Source organism: Nicotiana tabacum, chromosome 20, assembly GCF_000715075.1.
Source record: "Nicotiana tabacum cultivar K326 chromosome 20, ASM71507v2, whole genome shotgun sequence".
NCBI classification, from domain to species: Eukaryota; Viridiplantae; Streptophyta; class Magnoliopsida; order Solanales; family Solanaceae; genus Nicotiana; species Nicotiana tabacum.
In genome coordinates, this window is record NC_134099.1 from 72036073 (window position 1) to 72052106 (window position 16034).

A 16034-nucleotide genomic window follows, 5' to 3' on the forward strand; every position below is an offset into this window, starting at 1 on the left:
ACCTTCAGTGGAAGGTGTTAGGCACCCCTTGAGGTCCACAACGATGTGTCCCGGCCGAACATAAATTAAGTGAATTAGTCTTAAAAGGGAGGAAAACAAATTGGGACAAATACAATATTCAACTTATTTTTACACAGGAGTATAGGGGGATGGTCCTAAGTTTTTTAGCCTATAGGATCATTTCATGCAATGCTTTGCAACTCCTTCATGTCGGGGTTTTACTGATAGCATTAGTGCATGGGCTATCATTTCCTTTACTACACAATTACTATCTTTTAGTTGTTACCTAAGTGTTCTAGTAGCTTCTAACTCGTGCCTTATGCGTGCACTACCCGTCCCTTACCTATGGTCCTGGAGGTTTTTATGACCTCTATTTAGGGTGGTTCTAGACTGACCTATGTTGCCTAAAATGAGAAAATCTAAGCAACAAACAAAATTCAAAGAGGAATATCATGTAAGGAGCAAATAAGGGCTCATATTAGCCTCCACAAGTAGACAACAAATGCACGCAGTTAAATCAACAGATTTTGTTAATTTAGGATCCTATAGGATATCTAGATGAGCAGAACATAATGCAAGATAGCAGTTTTATAGAGGCGAGCATCCAGACCTACTGGTTTGCCTATTGATTTTACGAATCTTTGAATCTGGGCATTTTTAGGAAGTAAAATATTAGTGTTTTAAATCCCAGAATCATTTATAACCCTAAAGATTAGCCTAAGTGATTAACAAAATCCATTGGCATGATATCTACAACTGTTAATTATAGACCTATAACATGGTTTCTAAGCAAATTATTGATTTTAACTTGTCAAGACAGGTTTTATCCCTTTAGATCTTATAGGCATGCTTTCTAATTAATTTAAACCCCTATAGGTAGGATTTCTAAGTGTTGACTTGATTTAAACTTCTATAAGCATGATTTCTAAGTTTACAAACTGATTTCATCCTATAGGCATGATATCTATTTAGCTTAAATCCTATAGGCATGATTTTTAGGTTTTGAAACTGATTCCTTTTATTTCTATAGGCATGGTATCTAAGTTGAAACTAATTTTTTATCTCTTATAGGCATGATATCTGTTAATCACATGGGGGCACAATTTCACACCTCTTTTTTACCTGCATAAGGGATATGAGAGTTTTTTCAATTAAAGTGGCAATAATCAAAATGAGATTATTCATTTTATTCAGAGTTGCCACTTGGAATATTTATGGTGTCCCAAGTCACCGGTTTATTTTTAAATCCCAAATCGAGGAAATTGACTCTATTTATGGTCTGCGAATACAAAAAACTGGGTAAAGAATTCTGTTAACCCGGGAGAAGGTGTTAGGGATTCCTGGGTTCCGTGGTTTTCGCACGGTCTCTTTAATCATACATGGCTTATTAAATTGTGTAATTATTTATTTTTAAACCTATGTGCCTCTACCCCTTAACCGCTTTTAATTGCTTGATTTATTCATAAATACGGAATTATCTTAAAGCGACTCACACGCACGTGTACTCATTTCATTTGGCGCACCAAGAATCATGTCACGAGTACGTGTCCACAATTTTTAACACTTAGTTTATTCAAGAAAAGGTTTGGTCAAAGTTGCGCGAACGCATATTTGATGACCCAAAAGATCATCACTTGTTTTACAAGTCGATTCTGTATTTTGAGGCATTAAAAATCTCTTTTTGTCTCACCACAATTTGTGTGCACAGTCCGAGAGTATATCCGGAAAGCCATTATGTGAAAATCTGTGAAAAATGATAAATATTGCTTTTAAAATGAATTTAAGTTGACTTTGGTCAATATTTTGAGTAAACAGACTTGGACCCGTGATTTGATAGTCTCGGAGGGTCTGTAGGAAAATATGGGACTTGGGCGTATGCCCGGAATTGAATTCCGAGGTCCCAAGTCCGAGAAATGAATTTTTGAAGAAACTTGTTTAACTGAAATTATAAGAGTTTTAGAAATTTGATTATGTTTGAATTAGATAGTATCGGGCCCGTATCTTGGTTTCGGAGCCCGGTACAGGTCTTATATGGCATTTAAGTTAAGACTGTAAAATTGGTAAGAAACAGAGGTCATATGACGTGATTCGGAACCTTAGTTGTAAAATTTGAAACTTTGAATGTTCTTGAGATTTTCTTTGATTTTGATGCTAAACTTGTAATTGTTGAGGTTATTTTGATGATTTGATTGCGCGAGCAAGTCCGTATGATGTTTTTAGGTTAGGGTGCTTGTTTAATTTGGAGCCCCGAGGGCTTGGGTGAGTTTTGGATTTGTCACGGTGTGAAATTGGACTTAGGAGCAAGTGCTGGTATCTGGTATTTTTGCCCAGGCCTCTGATCTCGCAATTGTGAGATCAGGCTTCACAATTGCGAAGTTCTCAGGCTTGGTAATTACGACCCAGGCTTCGCAAATGCGAACCAAGCCTGTGAAGGCCCTTTTCGTAAATGCGAACCATGGGTGGGAATTGCGAAGCCCCCCTTTCGCAAATGCGACAGGTCCTTCACAAATGCGAAGGTAACCAGATTTATTCATGGTCGCAAATGCGACATAATCTTCTCATTTGCAAAGATAGCAGGCCCTGAAGGGATTCGCAATTGCGAACCCTGGTCGCAATTGCGACATCTGCAACCTGCTAAATCATAACTTAGCCGAAGATTTCTCATTTTTCAAACTCTCTCAAACCTAAAACATATTTGGGCGATTTTTTAAAGGCAACTACTCTTCCAAATCTATTGTAAGTCATTTCTAACTCGTTTCCTTTTATCTATAACATCTTTTCACATGATTTTAACTCAAAATTAAGGGTTTTCATAGGGAAAATTGGGTGTTTTGGAAGAACTTAGGATTTTATAATTTTGGGGATTTGGACCTCGATTTGAGGTCCGATTTCAAAACAAATCATATAATTGAGTTTTAGGCTGAATGAGTAATTGGGTTGTTCAAACCTCGGGTTTCGACCATGTGGGCCCGGGGTCAATTTTTGACTTTTGGGAAATCTTTATAAAATCTATTTTCATGCATTAGAATTGATCCATTTAGCATTTATTGATATTGTTAAGTAAATTGTGGCTAGATACAAGCGAATTGGTGGTGGAAAAAATAGGTAAAGTGGTAGTTGAGGCTTAATTGTGTTCGTGGCTTTTAGGTAAGTGTTTGGTGTAACCTTTGCTTGAGGGATTAAGAGTTGTGTCTTATTTTCTATGTGTTAATTGTAGAGTATGACGTATAGGCATGGTGACTAGTATCTATACGTCGGTGTCAACCATGCCCGTGAGTTTCGTATTGTAATTGTTGTGAATCCGTTGTGATTTGTTCATGCTTAATATGTTGATTATCATTGTTGGTTCCCTTACCGGGATGTTATTGTTTATGATATTGTCTCCCTTGCCGGAATGTTATTGTTTATGATATTGTCTCCCTTGCCAGGATGTTATTGTTTATGATATTGTCTCCCTTACCGGGATGTTGTTGTTATACTATTGTTCCCTTGCCGGGATTCTTTTATGATTGGTGGTAATATATGAAATGGGAACGGGTTGCACGCCTGCAACGGTATCATATGAAACGGGATCGGGTTGCATGCTGCAACGGTAATATATGAAAAGGGATCGGGTTGCATGCCACAACGGTAATGTTATATGAAATGGGATCGGGTTGCACATCGTAATGAAAATATATGAAATGGGATCGGGTTGCATGCCACAGCGGTATTATATGAAATGGGATCGGGTTGCACGCCACAACGGTATTACATGATTTGGGATCGGGTTGCATGCCAGAACACGAAAGAAATGAAAGTGAATATTGTGTTTGTTTTCCTTATTCTTGTTGGCAGTTGAATTATGGTTTTTTCTTTACATTCCTCTATTGGTGTTGTGTTGTTATTTGATACTCCCTGCAGCATGTTTTCCCCTCCCATCTTTAACTGTAAATATCTACTTTTATTTTTCCGTTGTATATGATTTAACTGCACATGTTTATTTGGTAGTCTAGTCCTAGCCTCGTCACTACTTCGTTGAGTTTAGGCTAGGCACTTACCAGCACATGCGGTCGGTTGTGCTGATACTACACGCTATACTGTGTGCAGATCTCGATGCTGCAGCTTTTGGACTGCAGTGAGGTTGCTGCCTTCAGTCCATTCAGGCGACCCGAGGTAGTCCTGCAGGCGTCCGCAGGCCCCGACGTCTCCTTCTATCTTTCCATTATATTTCTTTTGTGTATTTCAGAGACAACATTGTATTTATCTTTTAGACCCTTATTTGTAGTATTCGTAGACAATCTGTGATATTGTGACACCAGTTCTAGGTAGTTTATGTTATGGATTGGCATTGGTATCATTATTAATTGTTATATCTCAGTCTTTCGCTTTATATTTCCGTTGTTTATATGATGTTTGCTCACCATTGTTAAAGGATTAAAATATATGGAAAAGGTTAAGTTATTGGAACAGTTAGCTTGTCTAGCTTTAACTAGTAGGCGCCATCACGACTCCCGAGGGTGGGAAATTCGGGTCATGACAAGTTGGTATCAGAGCTCTAAGTTACTTAGGTCTCACAATTCACGGACAAGCTTAGTAGAGTCTGAGGGATCGGTACAGAGACATCTATATTTATCCCCTAGAGGCTACAAAGTTAGGAAAAACTTCACATCTATTCTTTCCTATCGTACAGTTTGGTTTCTCAATGCTAATTGAATTTTTACTCTATTCTTTCACAGATGGCGAGAATGCGTGCTTCCTCATCCACTGATTAGAATCTTGAGCCCCGAACAACAGCTACCACGAGGGGTAGAGGGCGAGGCTGAGGCAGGGGTAGAGCTCAGCCTAGAGCAGCGCCACCAGCAGTGGAGCCCTAGGTTGAGTTTTATGATGAGGTTCCGGCCTAGGCAGTTCTGGTAGGCCTAGCTCAGGTCCTAGAGGGGTTCATTGCTACCCCAGTACTCCAGGATGCTCTGGTCCGTCTAGTGGGCCTTATGGAGAGTGTCACCTAGGCAAGCTTACTTCCTGTAGCACCGGCCGTCTTTCAGGCCGGGGGAGGAGCATAGACTCCCGCTACCTGCACTCCGGAGCAGATGGCTCCCTAGTTTCAAACTCTAGTAGCTCAGCTAGTGGGAGCAGTTCAGCCGGGTGTGGTAGCTCAGACCAGTGATGGAGCAACTCTGTCTGCTGATGCCTTGTGGAGATTGGAAAGATTTACCAAGCTCTTCACTACCACTTTCAGCGGTTCATCTTTTGAGGATCCCTAGGATTATTTAGACAGCTGTCATGCGATTCTAAGGAACATGGGGATAGTGGAGACCAATGAGGTTAACTTTGTTGCTTTTCACTTGTCTGGATCTGGCAAGACTTGGTGGAGAGATTATTGTTTAGCTAGACCAGCTGGGTCACCAGCTTTGACTTGGGATCAGTTTTCTCAGCTATTTCTGGAGAAGTTTCTTCCTATCACTTAGAGTGAGAACTATCGGAGGTAGTTTGAGCGTCTCTATCAAGGTTCTATGATTGTTACTCAGTACGAGACTAGATTTATTGACTTGGACCATCATGCTCTTCTTATACTTCCCACTGAGAGAGAGAGAGAGAGAGAGTGAGGAGGTTCATTGAGGGACTCGTTCAGCCGATTCAATTGCAGATGGCTAAGGAGATGGGGAGCGAGATTTCTTTTTAGGATGCGGCCAATGTGGCTAGGAGAGTTGAGATGGTTCTATCACAGGGGGGTGGTCAGGGGTCTAACAATAGACCTCGTCATTCTGGTTGGTTTAGTGGTGCCTCGTCTGGAGGTAGGGATTCTTTTGGTAGGGGCCATCCTCCCAGGCCGTTTCATTCAGCAGTGCAGACTTCTCACGGTGCCCCAAGTGGCCGTGGTTCTCACATGTAGTATTCTGATCAGTAGTCCTATAGTGCACCGTCAGCTCCTTTCAGTGCACCTCCGCTTCAGACTTTTCAGGGTCGTCAGCCCCAGCAGCCGAGGGCTTATTTTACTTGTGGCAACACGAGGCATATTGCTAGATTTTTCCCTTAAGCACCGAGCAGTTCTCAACACTAGGGTTCCCATGCCATGGTTCAGGCACCGATTGTTCCACCGCCCACTCAGCCAGCTAGAGGTGGAGGTAGGGGTGCTAGAGGTGGAGGTAGATGTATTAGAGGTAGAGCTCAGGCCACTAGAGATGGAGGCCAGCCAGTAGGAGGCCGCCCCAGAGATATAGTTCAGAGTGGTGGGGCCCAGCTCCGATGTTATGCTCTTCCAGCCAGGCCTGAGGCTGAGGCTTCAAATACAGTTATCACAGGTATTGTTCTCGTTTGTAGTAAGGATGCTTCAGTACTATTTGATCTAGGGTCTACATACTCCTATATGTTATCTTATTTTGCACCGTATTTGATTATGCCTAGTGATTTTTTGAGTGCTCCTGTATATGTGTCTACACCAGTGGGTGATTCTATTGTGTAGATTGTGTCCATCATTCTTGTATAGTGGTGATTGGGGGTCTTGAGACCCGAGTAGACTTATTACTTTTGGACATAGTTGATTTTGATGTCGTATTGGGGATGGACTGGTTATCACCTTACCATGTTATTTTGGACTGTCATGCCAAGATTGTGACCTTATCCTTGATGGGGTTGCCTCGTTTAGAGTGGAGAGGGACTCTTGGTCATTCTACCCATAGTGTTATCTCATATATGAAGGCTTGGCGAATGGCCGAGAAGAGGTGTTTGGCCTATTTGGCATATGTTCGTGATTCTAATGCTGAGGTTCCTTCTATGGATTCTGTGTCTGTTGTTCGTGAGTTTACTAAGGTATTTCCTTCATACATACATACCATATGATAGGGATATTGACTTCTGCATTAACTTGGCTCCGAGCACTCATCCCTTTTCTATTCCGCCGTATCATATGGCCCCACTTGAGTTGAAAGAATTGAAGGGGTAGTTGCAAGACTTGCTTGATAAGGGCTTTATTAGACCTAGTGTCTCACCTTGGGGTGCACCAGTGTTGTTTGTTAAGAAGAAGGATGGATCGATGAGGATGTGTATAAATTACCGGTAGTTGAACAAGGTCACAATCCAGAATAAGTATCCATTGCCGAGGATTGATGATTTGTTTGATCAGCTTCAGGGTGCCAAGATATTTTCGAAGATTTACTTGAGATCTGTCTATCATCAATTGAGGATTAGGGCATCTGATGTCCCTAAGACAGCTTTCCGCATTCGGTACGGGCATTATGAGTTCTTGGTGATGCCATTTGGGTTGACAAATGCCCTAACAACTTTTATGGATTTGATGAACCGAGTGTTCAAGAATTAGTTGGATTTGTTTGTGATAGTCTTCATTGATGATATTTTGATCTATTCCCGCAGTCGGGAGGAGCGTGAGCAGCATTTGAGAGTTGTTCTTCAGACTTTGAGAGATAGTGAGTTGTATGATAAGTTTTGAAGTGTGAGTTCTGGTTGAGTTCAGTTGCATTCTTGGGCCATGTTGTATCAGCAGAGGGTATTCAGGTGGATCTGAAGAAGATAGAGGCAGTCAAGAACTGGCCTAGACCTGTATCAGCTACAGAAATCTGGAGTTTCTTGGGTTTGGCAGGTTATTACTGTCGATTTGTGAAGGGGTTTTCATTTATTGCAGCCCCGATGACTAGGTTGACCCAGAAGGGTGCCTAGTTCAGGTGGTCGGACGAGTGTAAGGCGAGCTTTCAAAGGCTCAAGACAGCTTTGACTACGACATCGGAGTTGGTTTTGCCCACAGGTTCAGGGCTATATACAATTTATTGTGATGCATCTCGTATTGGACTTGGTGTGGTATTGATGCAGGATGGCAAGGTCATTGTTTATGCTTCACGGCAGTTGAAGATTCATGAGAAGAACTATCCGCTTCATGATTTAGAGTTAGTAGCCATTGTTCATGTGTTGAAGATTTGTAGGCACTATCTGTATGGGATGTCATGTGAGGTATTCACGGATCACAAGAGTTTGCAATACTTGTTCAAGCAGAAGGAGCTAAAGTTGAGGCAAAGAAGGTGGTTGGCGCTTTGAAAGAGTATGATATCACCATCTTATACCATCCGGGAAAGGACAATGTGGTGGCCGATGCTTTGAGTAGGAAGTCAGCCAGTATGGGCAGTCTTGCGTATATTCCGGTTGGTTAGGGATCGCTTGCTTTGGATGTTCTGGCTTTGTCCAATCAGTTCGTGAGGTTGGATGTTTCTTAGCCCAGCCGTGTATTAGCTTGCACAGTCTCTTATTTTTCTTTATTGGAGCGTATCCGTGATCGGCAGTATGATGATCCTCATTTGTGTGTCCTTAGGGACACAGTGCAACATGGTGGTGCCAAGCAGGGTTACTGCTGGAGATGATGGAGTTTTGAGGATGCAGGGTCGTATTTGTGTGCCTAATATGGATAGACTTCGTGAGTTGATTCTAGAGGAGTCCCACAGTTCCCGGTACTCTATTCATCCAGGCGCTGCTAAGATGTATCAGGACTTGCGGCAACATTATTGGTGGAGGAGGATGAAGAAGGATATTGTTGAGTGTGTGGCTCGGTGTTTGAATTGTCAGCAGGTAAAGTACGAGCATCAGAGACCTGGTGGTTTGTTTCAGAGGATTGAGCTTCCCAAGTGGAAGTAGGAGCGTATCACTATGGACTTTGTTGTTGGACTTCCACGGACTCAGAGGAAGCTCGATGTAGTATGGGTTATTGTTGATAGGCTGACCAAGTCAGCACACTTCATTCTTGTGGCAGTCTCCTATTCTTCTGAGAGGTTAGCTGAGATCTATATCCGGGAGATTGTTTGTCTTCATGGTGTGCCCATGTCTATCATTTCGGACTGAGGTATGCAGTTTACTTCACATTTCTGGAGGGTAGTTCAGCGTGAGTTAGGCACACAGGTCGAGTTGAGCACAACATTTCATCCTCAAATGGACGGGCAGTCCGAACGCACTATTCAAATTTTGGAGGATATGCTCCGATCTTGGGTCATTAACTTTAGAGGCTCGTGGGATCAGTTTTTGCCTTTAGCGGAGTTTTCCTACAACAACAGTTACCAGTCGAGCATCCAGATGGATCCTTATGAGGCTTTATATGGTAGGCGATGTCGGTCACCGGTTGGATGGTTTGGCCGGGAGAGACTCGGTTGTTGGGTATAGATCTAGTACAGGATACCTTGGACAAGGTCAGGATTATTCAGGATAGGCTTTGTATAGCTCAGTCTAATCAAAAGAGTTATGTTGACCGTAAGGTTCGTGATGTGACATTCATGGTCGGCGAGCATGTGTTGCTTCGGGTGTCGCCTATGAAGGGCGTGATGAGATTTGGGAAGAGGGGCAAGCTTAGCCCTAGATTCATTGGCACGTTTGAGATTCTTGATCGAGTGGGAGAGGTGTCTTATAGACTTGTGTTGCCGTCGAGCTTATCAGCCGTGCATCCAGTGTTTCATGTGTCCATGCTTCGGAAGTATCACGGCAATCCATCTCACGTTTTAGATTTCAGCACTGTCCAGTTGGACAAGGACTTGTCCTATGAGGAGGAGCTGGTAGCTATTCTAGACCGGCAGGTTCTTCAGTTGAGATCAAAGAGTTTCCCTTCTTTTCGTGTTCAGTGGAGATGTCAGCCTGTTGAGGCAGCGACCTGGGAGTCCGAGTCTGATATGCGGAGCCGATACCCTCATCTTTTCTCCGACTCAGGTACTTCTTTCTTATGTCCGTTCGAGGATGAACGGTTGTTTTAGAGGCCGATACACTTGTTTTACAAGTCAATTTTGTGATCCGAGGCCTTAAAAATCCTCTTTTTTGTCTTACCACAATTTGCGTGCATAGTCTGGGTGTGTATCTAGAAAGCCATTATGTGAAAATCTGTGAAAAATGATAAATGTTGCTTTAAATTTAAGTTGACTTCGGTCAAGATTTTGGGTAAGGGGACCCGGACCCATGATTCGATGGTCCCGGAGGGTCCGTAGAAAAATATGGGACTTGGTCGTATGCCCGGAACTGAATTCCGAGGTCCCAAGCCCGAAAAATGAATTTTTGAAGAAAATTGTTTAACTGAAATTATAAGAGTTTTTAGAAATTTGAATGTGTTTGAATTTGATGGTATTGGGCCCGTATCTTGGTTCCGGAACCCGGAACAGGTCTTATATGGATTTTAAGTTGAGCCTGTAAAATTTGGTAAGAAACGGAGGTCATACGACGTGATTCGGAATCTTAGTTGTAAAATTTGAAACTTTGAATGTTCTTGAGATTTTCTTTGAGTTTGATGCTAAACTTGTATTGTTGAGGTTATTTTGATGATTTGATTATGCGAGAAAGTCCGTATGATATTTTTAGGTTAGGGTGCATGTTTGGTTTGGAGCCCCGAGGGCTCGAGTTAGTTTTTGATAGGCCACAGAGTGAAATTGGACTTAGGAGCAAGTGCTGGTATCTGGTATTTTTGTCCAGGCCTCTGATCTCGCAATTGCGAAGTTCTCAGGCTTGGTAATTGCGACCCAGGATTCGTAAATGCGAACCAAGCCTGAGCAGGCCCTTTTTGAAAATGCGAACCATGGGTGGGAATTGTGAAGCCCCCCTTTCGCAAATGCGACAGGTCCCTTGCAAATGCGAAGGTAACCAAATTTCTTCATGGTCACAAATGCGACATATTCTTCGCCTTTGCGAAGATAGCATGCCCTGAAGGGGTTCGCAATTGCGAACCCTCGTCGCAATTGCAACATCTGCAACCTGCTAAATCATAACTTAGCCGAAAATTTCTCATTTTTCAAACTCTCTCAAACATAAAACATCTTTGGGCGATTTTTCAAAGGCAACTACTCTTCCAAATCAATTGTACGTCATTTCTAACTCGTTTCCTTTAATCTATAACATCTTTTCACATGATTTCAACTCATAATCAAGGGTTTTCATGGGGGAAATTGGGTGTTTTGGGTAGAACTAAGGATTTTCGAATTTTGGGGATTTGGACCTCGATTTGAGGCCCGATTTCAAAACAAATCATATATTTGAGTTCATGGGTGAATTGGTAATCGGGTTTTGGTTCGAACTTGGGTTTTGACCATGTGGGCGGGGTTGATTTTTGACTTTTGGGGAAATCTTTATAAAATATATTTTCAAGCATTAGAATTGATTCATTTAGTATTGATTGATACTGTTAAGTAAATTATGGCTAGATAAAGGCGAATTGGTGGTGGAAACAAGAGGTAAAGCGGTAATTGAGGCTTAATTGTGTTTGTGGTTTTGAGGTAAGTGTTCGATCTAACCTTAGTTTGAGGGATTAGGAGTTGTGTCTTATTTGCTCTGTGTTAATTGTGGAGTACGGCGTATAGGCATGGTGACTAGTATCTATACGTCGGTGTCAAGCATTCCCGTAAGTCTCGTATTGTAATTGTTGTGACTCTGTTGTGATTTGTTCATGCTTAATATGTTGATTATCATTATTGGTTCCCTTGTCGGGATGCTGTTGTTTATCATTGTTGGTTCCCTTGTCGGATGTTATTGTTTATGATATTGTCTCCCTTGTCGGGATGTTATTGTTTATGATATTGTCTCCCTTGCCGGGATATTATTGTTATACTATTGTTCCCTTGCCAGGATTCTTTTATGACTGATGTTGAAATGTATATGGGATCGGGTTGCACGCCACAACGATATCATATGAAATGGGATCGGGTTGCACGCTGCAATGGTAATATATAAAATGGGATCGGGTTGCACACCGCAATGGTAATATATGAAATGGGATTGGGTTGCATGCCGCAACGATAATGTTATATGAAATGGGATCGGGTTGCACGCCGCAGCGGAGATATATGAAATATGATCGGGTTGCACGCCGTAACAGTATTATATGAAATGAGATCGGGTTGCACCCGACAATGGTATTACATGATTTGGGATCGGATTGAATGCCGCAATAAGAAAGAAATGAAAGTGAATATTGTGTTTGTTTTCCTTATTCTTGTTGGCAATTGAATTATGTTTTTTTCTTTACACTCCTCTGTTGGTATTTTGTTGTAATCTGATACTCCCCGCAACATGTTTTCCCCTCTCATCTTTAACTGTAAATATCTGATTTTATTTTTCCATTGTATATGATTTAACTGCACAGTTTTATTTGGTAGTCTGGTCCTAGCCTCGTCACTACTTCGCCGAGGTTAGGCTATGCACTTACCAGCACATGGGGTCAGTTGTGCTGATACTACACTTTGCATTATGTGCAGATCCCGATGCTGCAGCTTTTGGACCGCAGTGAGGTTGTTGCTTTCAGTCCATTCAGGCGACCCGGGGTAGTCCTTCAGGCATCCGCAGGCCCCGATGTCTCCTTCTATCTTTCTATTCTGTTTGTTTTATGTATTTCAGAGACAACGGTGTATTTATCTTTCGGACCCTTATTTGTAGTATTCCTAGACAGTCTGTGATATTGTGACACCAGTTCTAGGTAACTTATGTTATGGATTGGCATTGGTATTATTATTAAATTGTTACGTCTCAGTCTTCCGCTTTATATTTCCACTCTTTATATGATATTTGCTCACCATTATTAAAGTATTAAAATATATGAAAAAGGTTAAGTAATTGGAACAGTTGGTTTGCCTAGCTTTCACTAGTAGGCACCATCACGACTCCCGAGGGTGGGAAATCCGGGTCGTGACAGCATACCTCGATTTATTTTTGTAAGAATCATAATTATGTCGCGCGAACGTGTTCACAATCACATTGATAGATCAAATCGCGCCTAAAGCAAGATACAATGTCCATTAATTAAACAAACAAAACGAGAGCATGGAGAGTTTTCTAAGCTATAAGCGAATAAAAACCTGTTAAACATTCCAAGTAGGCTCTTTTAACCAAATCGAGTAACCCAACAAGACCCCAAACCTCAAATAATTTCGATTAACCCCGCACGATTCAGGATTAAAGATTTGAATACAAGTTTTTTTTCTATGCAAAAATTACACATTCGCCAATAAACGCAGTTAAAGCAATATTTACGCTAAGATACAAAATAAAATGTGCAAAAAATATATGCGCTACTTTCATCCTCACTATTTCACAGGAAACATCTGCGACAAATTGATACACCTCTTTTAAATTCACTCAAGCTGTAATTTTACTAAGGAACAATACTTCAGGGAAGCTCAATCAACGCAACATAACTTGGTTCAAAGAATTGAACGAAATCCTAGAAATTACTACTGATTTAACTTATCTACTCAAATTAGTCTCATGAATCAGTTAAGATAACACATAAAGAAGATTCAAAATAACAACCATCCAACCACCAAATTATTCATCCAAAAATAGGAGCAAATCCCAAGATTCATGAATCGGAAAACCCAATGAAACGAGTAAACGGACCTTCAAACAAACTTTATTCAATGTATTGATAAACAAAAATCTCCAACAAACTAGATAATATAACATCGAACGTCGAACCTCTGCGACGAATCAGATCCGCAGACAAAAACCTTGAATCGGACGCCTCACTGATCACTCATTCTCGTCACTGATTTTAGTCACAAATGGGAAGGAAAGAGTCGCTGGGAAACATTAAAGAGAAAGGGTCACTGGTCTTCATGGAGTTCTGCTGGATTTCATGTTATTTCCGGTGAGTTTCTGTCTCGTCCGCCGCTGCTAGCTCCTAGAGATAGAGTTGCATTTTTTTGTTTGTGTTCGGTTGCTCCTTCTCTAGGTTTTTTTTTATTGTTGTGAAGAGGGTGTTCTGGTCGACGATTGAAGGCTAGAATGGTGAGGGACGATTTGGTTTTTGGTGTGTAGATGTCTGGAGATGTGGCTGTTGTTGTCTTTTTTTCCGGTGAGTTTGGGTGACGGAGATGGTGGAGTTGTAGCTGGGCTGAAGCTTAAACCATGGAAGGGAGGGAGTGTGATTGTTGTAGGAGTGACGGTTGGAGCGTTTTTGTCTTCTAGGGTTAGGTATTCTTTTTGGCTGAAGAAGAAGATCTGCTGATCTCTTGGGAGCTAGGGGTTTTCATAGGTTATAGATTGTTATTAGGTTGGGCTTGGGGATTATGGGCTTAGGAATTATGGGCTAGGTCCGAAAATTGGGCCTAAAATGGGTTGTTTGAGCTCAAATTTAATTTTTTTTCATTGAACAAGACTAAAAATACTACCCCATTTACTAATTAATCCTACTTAAGTAAAATAACTATTAAAATAAAATTAACAATTAAAACAAACCTATTTTGATATTTTTCAAATATTATACTGAAAGATAAAAATGGAATTAGATTAAAATCATTAAAATTAAAATAATATTCCTACCAAACTACTAATATTCCTGAAAATAAAGTGGAATCATTTTTGTTTTTTTGAATTTTATGAACGGAAGATAAACTAAAAGTAACTAGATAAAATATCAATTAGCTAAATAAAAGAAAATATTTTGTAATTTTTATTTTTGTGACAAAATAAAATAAAAGAGTCAAAACTACATCAAATAACTATATTAGGCCTAAACTAAATATTTAAATGCTAAAATATGTAAAATTTCGGAGAGGGTCAAAAATTACATGTCTACAGCTACCCTTCTTTGACTGGAAACACGAAGAGTTTTCAGACAAAGAACGGCGAGACATGTTTTTTGACCTGACCCTTATTTAGAGAGACCAAAATCTAAAAGAAAGAAGAATGTGACCGAGCCCTGGTATTTGAGCTGCCTACATATCCTTGGCTATAAAGGAATCAGACCACGTGTAGTTCAAAAGTAGGAACAGTGATGGAGTACCGAGGTGGATAGTCGATTGAGGTGTCATCGAGGTTCTGGTCCGCGGTTCCTGCCATTACATCAAAATAAAAGGAAAAATTACAACAAAATATAAAAGAAAAATACAAGATCCTATCTATTTATTTTCTTGAATCTTCCTTGAATCTCCACTTGCTCCTTCAACATGAAACTGAAAATTCACCCTATTCTTTAGGTGGGCATCCTGCTAACTTGAATTTGAAGAAAACTGGAAGTTGACCCTATTATTCAGCCGGGCATCTTGCTGCTTGCACTTGAAATAAACTTGAACTTGGAGTAGACTTGAGCTTGAAAACCTTGTTCCTCAGGTGACTCGTGCTACTTCTGATTTGAATTATAAATTGCCCTATTCTCCAGGCAGAATACTGCTGCTTCTGACTTAAACTTGAAACTAAAAATTGACCCTGTTCTTCAGGCGGGATTCCCCTGATGCTTCTTGAACTTGGAAATTGAAAGTTGACCATGTTCTTCAGGCGGGATTCTCCTGATGCCTCTTGAACTTGAACTTGAAACCTGAATACTGACCATGTTCTTCAAGTGGGCTCTTAATACCTCTCTGACTTGAACTTGTAAACCGAAAGTTGACCCTGTTCTTTAGGCGGGATTCTCCTTATGCTTCTTAAATCGAAAATTGAAAATTGACTTTATTCTTCAAGCGGGCTCCTGATGCCTCTTTGGCTTAAAATTGTAAACTGAAAGTTGACCCTGTTCTTTAGGCGGGATTCTCGTGACGTTTCTCTAACTTGAAATTGAAAGTTGACCTTGTTCTCTAGGCGGGATCCGATATTTCTCTGATTTGAACCTGAAACCAATTTCTGAAACATTCCCCTTGTTTTCCAGGTGGATGCCTGCAATCAAAAACAACAAAACAAACAAAATTTTCTGCCCCAGTTTGCACTGAAAAATTTGTGAGTTGTTAGCGAAACTGTAAATCACCTATGCTATTGATGAATGATGCAATGATGAGTGTAAAACTAAAAACTCGACTAGGATGTGCGTCTCCTGTGAGATTGAGCTTAATAAAACTATAAACTGAGCTTGATTAAACTAAAATTACCCTATTCTTCAGGTAGGACCCTGAACTTAAGAAAACCTAGAGATTGAAAACTTAAGGAAACTAATAATTGACCCTATTCTCCAGGCGGGACCTCTAAACTAAGAGAAACTAAATATTGAAATCTTAAGGAAACTAACAACTGACCCTATTTTCCAGGCGGGACCCCTGAACTCAAGGAAAACTAAAGACCAACCACTTAAGAAAATTAAAAATGACCATATTCTCTAGGCGGAA